The sequence below is a fragment of the Thermobia domestica genome, chromosome 1 (assembly GCF_964235325.1).
Source record: "Thermobia domestica chromosome 1, izTheDome1.hap1.1, whole genome shotgun sequence".
NCBI lineage: Eukaryota > Metazoa > Arthropoda > Insecta > Zygentoma > Lepismatidae > Thermobia > Thermobia domestica.
The window spans coordinates 7,530,428-7,535,745 of record NC_137454.1 but is presented as its reverse complement, the minus strand read 5'-3'; the positions used below and the strand labels follow the sequence as shown (position 1 = coordinate 7,535,745).

At 34.0% G+C, this 5,318-nt stretch overlaps 1 long non-coding RNA gene across 1 annotated transcript in view; it reads right to left on the bottom strand.

Moving 5' to 3' along the window:
- LOC145665883 (uncharacterized) overlaps positions 1-286 on the bottom strand; it is a 119,307-nt gene extending 119,021 nt beyond the window's left edge. Inside the window, exon 1 of the long non-coding RNA XR_014127675.1 lies at positions 240-286. This is a non-coding gene — a long non-coding RNA (uncharacterized LOC145665883). The remainder of the gene's footprint in view (positions 1-239) is intronic.
- Positions 287-5,318: the final 5,032 nt, after the last annotated feature.

Sequence of the window (5,318 nt, the reverse complement as noted above, 5' to 3'; positions counted from 1 at the left end):
TATACGAGGTATGAAAACAATGTAGAACTATTGCAAGATAGTTTTTTTAATACTCATAAGTTGTTGAATATGACACTTGACTCCTATTATTATACAATTTGATTTCATTTCTTCCAAACCAACGACTCCAAATTATCCGTTTTTTAATGAGCAGTACTGAAAAGACGAATTTTACTTAACGATGGAAATCGTGTAATTGATATAAAATGTATCTTAATCATAATTTTCTTGCGACTTACCTAATTCCGCTTTAGTTCCATTGAATATACGATTACCACCTGGCTCTATAAAAGAAGAAACTATAATGAAACGGTAAGTTCGATACAATTGCATTATCCCAGAACATATTTGATATATATACGCTCACTACTAGAAAGTGTTTTAAATAATACGTACACAATACAGCCATATTGGATCCAACTTTCGGTTTTTCAAGTGGAATGGATATAAGTGGCAACAAATTCATGTACAATTTCCTCATGATGTACTGAGATTTACCGCAGTTAAACATATCATGTGCAAGATATTGCATGTTAAATGTCAGGCACTTTTTGGATATCGAACGAAGAAAGCTGTGCACGGCCCCTTGTGAATATGCAATATTTTACGTGAATTATCTTTCACGAAATATTCTCTGAATGTACATACATGCAGACACAAACGAAAATACGGAAATAGTAGGTCTTCCCCCAAATCTAGTAGTATCTGGATTTACATTAGGCATTTGGAACACAGTGTATAACTTCTTTCTTATAGTATAACATGAAAGTAATAATAATCACTCTCAGTAATGTAATAAAATTATGACAGCAATGAGCAATGTTGTTAGGTGATTGCTTATACGTATCGTATTTGGGTTTTCCAACATCAAAAAGGTAAGCGTACGTGATATTACTCTGCAATATTTATTCGTAACGTGAATGTAAATTTTAACATGGATTATCTTCCAAACAGTACAAGGTATAGTAGAATTCACTACACCAGTGAATTTGCGAGAAAATTGTAGACGAATTTGGTGTATCACTTGCACCTATTCCCATTGAAAAAATGAACGTTGAATCCAATATGGCAGATCCAGAATGGCAGCCAGGGTGAATAACATGTGTCAGAGACGCAGCACTACATTCAGTTTGTTTTGCATATGCTCACATTCATGTGAAATTTACAACTAAAGAAACTAAAATCAATTTTGTGTGCTAGTGCTATAGTAGTGTGTAATTGAATGCGGGATATATGAAGGCCAAGAAATATTCAAATTACCGTAATGGGCAGTTGAAATTAGTAAACTTCACACTGGGCAGTGGAATACTTTGCATTTGAATCAATTGTGCGAACGTTCCGAGTTTATACTTTGCGAATGTACCTTGTAAGTAAAGTTAATAGTTTTTTAAATATTTTGAATTTTCAGATAGCCTTTCTATTTGTACAATGTATAACAAATGTTCTAATAAGAATAATTAAAGAAAATTATATTTCAAATTTTCTATAATATCTTTCAAATAAAACATGTATGCGTCTTACGCTGTTCCCGTGCAAGATAATCATAAAGGCTACTATTTTCTTCTTCAATATTCTACATTGTATCCGTAGTTACAATTTACGACTTACAAAGGAATCTTATTTCTGAAGAACTTCAAGGTTTGAACATGATAGGCGCGCATCAACATGTCCAAGTGATCCTCATTTTGGCAATATTTTGACTTACCTACAGCAATATAGGTAAATACAAAAATTAATTATTAACTTCCATTAGAATCGCATGGAGGGAAACAACGGAATACTTATTTAGAATGCGAATAAATTGGATATGGGAAACAATGGTAAAACTCTTCCAGATATAGTGCAGAAATAGTTTAAGATTACAGTATAGTTAGATGAATTCTTGAATTCATTCTACAGTCAGATTATCCAATTCTTATAATTGTTTCTTGCCATAACCCTTTCCGACATGTGATTTGCCATTATAATCAACTATAAATTTCATATATATATACCCTTCCTTACGGCACTTTCCCCATTTGTGCAACGTATGTATCTGTTCAGTTTATTTTCGAAGGATGTATTCAGATATTAACTAGATGTGTATTTTGGCCTTCAGATATTAATAAGATTGTAGGTACTACAATTATCCAATAGAATATGAAAAATAAGTTTTTCTATACTGTTTCTATTACTTGTGTACTAATTACATGCACTAACATCTTAACTTCAATCACTTCTAGATACAGACACTAGTTGTTCTGATCTTCAAAATTTAGTCCGTACCTTATATTATATTTTTGAAAATTATATATGAATTTGATTACTTGCAACTAATGTTGATCATGAAAGGAACATGAGACATTTAAAGTTTTATCAGTACATTTAAAGTCTTACTCCGAAATTGATACAATGAGTACATAAGATTGATAGTCTCCTAACAATGCAACATGTTCACCACATACTGGAGACATGTAATGTGCAAGCCTCAGTTGTTGGTTGAATCGTGGTTTTGGCTTCCAAATCGTTACCTTCAATCGCAGTGATTTCTAAGTATGAGAAAGGAAGAACTAATATGCGTTACTGCCACAGTAACAAAAATCAAGAACATGATAAAGAGTGAAACGGTAAAGAAAGAAAAAAGTACACAATATTAAAAGTAGAATACATGTTATAATAATTCTATCGATGCGATCGTAAAAATCTACAGAATGCTAGAAAACTTTTCTATTCGTCAGAACTTGGCAACCAATATTTCCTTTCTTTATCTATTATAGTCTCTAATTAAAGTGCCTAGATGTTACCAAAGAGGAGCGTAGAAGGACAAATATTATATACCCACAGCCTCCTAGCTTGATTGCAAATTTTTGTGCGCCGGAACTCAAACGAGTTGGAAGTGTTTGCAGTCGCCTTACTGCCAGCAGATTACTTTTTCAACTTTTAAATTTTGATTCACGTATGCTCTACTTTGCAATGTACGGGCATGAACGTACCATCCGGACATTTTAATGAAATATAGTCAATTTGATTAACATAACAAACATATGTTTATGCACAAAAATTAGGCGTTATGAACAAGGGAGTAAGATCTTGGGGCCCATTAAACCTGTTCGTTTGAAGACACTCGTAGACTCGCAGAGAATACTTATTCCCTCAACACTCTTCATTGAAAATCATCGTTTATAGTTCATTATGTTCTGCATAAAACAAGCTTTCCAAAGGTTCAATGTATTGAGACCCATAACGTACTTAAACAGGAAAAAGGAAGAATGTGGGGAAAATTCCCTCGAGAAACCGGTTCCATCAACTTTGGCCCTCCTATGGAGTCGCCCCGGGCAAAATCATACATTCAAAATGAATCTCGAAAAAAATTATAGAGGGTGAAAATTAAGTCAACAGAGTTTTGTTCATACACAGAATAGATATGAAAGGTAATGTTGTATACCGATACTCTTTGTACATGCATATCCGAACCTATTAGTTGAACTATGAAAATAATATAATATGAAATATATATAGGCAGGACTATCAAGATTTGTAGTACATTATCCGTACAATGAATCAAGTATTTTAAACAGCGACTGTGCTATAGTTGTATTGGGATAAACCTACGTTATACATCCACACCCTTTTGTTCTCTATTCCCCTCTTAGGTGTTATGCTATATTGTGTCCCTTGTTTTAAGTATATATCTCCTATGAGTATACTTATTACTTTTCAAGGTATATTGAAATGTGTACTCCTATCATTGTGCGACATACCATTGAGGATGAGGGGAAAATCCCCCTCTAAAGCATTGGATATCTGACATAAGATTTGAACTTCCCAGTGCTAAATATCTCGGATATGCACTTTATTACCCTTAAAAAGTCGCTTATTAAGCTATGGGCTCCGATGTCGCATCACGGGACCCATAATTTCATAATAGAACTATTCTGCAAAAACATTTTTAGACTTGTCCCCAATTTCCCTTTCCACATGTCATTAATCAATATGCGTGATAAATATTAAAACGCTTGCTCCATTTTAAAGAAAATGTAGTATAGTTCTTGATATCAGCATAAATGGTACTGCGTTTACACTTCTTAAATTATGTTCTCTGTACAGGTCAAGGCACAGGTTCGTTGTTGTATGTACATAGCGTAATGGTAAACAACCTTTTTCCTCATACTTATTCCGTCTATCAAAACAGAACTTAGTACAATCATTTCCTATTCCATGTAGTATGTTTTGAGATACCTTTGCAGTGTGTGCTTTCTTGCGGGACCACTGCGAAAGTTGATGGGATTGATTTCTCCCATTCTTTTTTGTTCAACTACGTTATGATCCCAAGACATTGCACCTTTGGAAAGCTTGCTTTATACCGAAGTGAATGACCTATAAACCATGACTTTCCAATGAACAGTGTTGAGGAAATAAGTATTTGCTACAAGTCTAAGAGATTCACCCAACTAACATTGTTAATGGACACCACGGACTTACTCGGTTGTCCATGGCACCTATTTTTTGTGCATGAACAAATGTAGTTTTTATGTTCATCAAAATGACTATGTTTGATTCCGTTGTTCGGATGACACGTTCATGTTCGTTTCTTGATAGTACCACAGTAGTTAGGATCGTATCTTGGTTTGAGAAGAGTCATGATTTAACATTTGCTATAGCTTATTGGAGTAAGGATTCCATTTTCCACCGTTTATGCTTTTCCTAATTTCTCGTTAAATAGAAGAGCCTTAAGTAACTTACACACTTCAGTTCGCAACTTGGGGCTGTGCTCTAGAATTGCGAAACACACATATGTTTTGTGGTAGTAGAGTTGGTATTATTACATATATAACTTTAAGCAAAGACTTCTAATACACATAATGTAGGCCTTTTCAGTTTTCTATTTTCTTTCTTGTAATAAAGTACTTTTGGAAAACGTCTCTTTACCTCAAAACCCATAAATCTAAACCTTAAGTATTTCTGAGGAGATTAAATAACAATACGATTAAGAAAACACCTGGTATCATATTCCGATGGATTGTCTCCTCTCAGACTCAACATCATCCCTGAAAACTATTATCTAATTTCAATTGCACATTAGCGTGCTGACGACAGCCCCCCTACTCTCTAGGCGTAAATGCAGTTTTAGTTTGAGTTTTATTCGCTAGAAGGAAAAGGATTCTAAAGTGCCGCTAAAAAGTAAGCACAGAAACTGGTTCGCCACTCAAAAGAATTTTTCTAAATTCAAAACTTCATATTGTCTAGTAGAAATCGCATGACTAAATTGCACACAAACAGACTCATACACTTATACATAACAATTTGTGTAGTTACGCCATGCTTGTTTAGTGAACGCA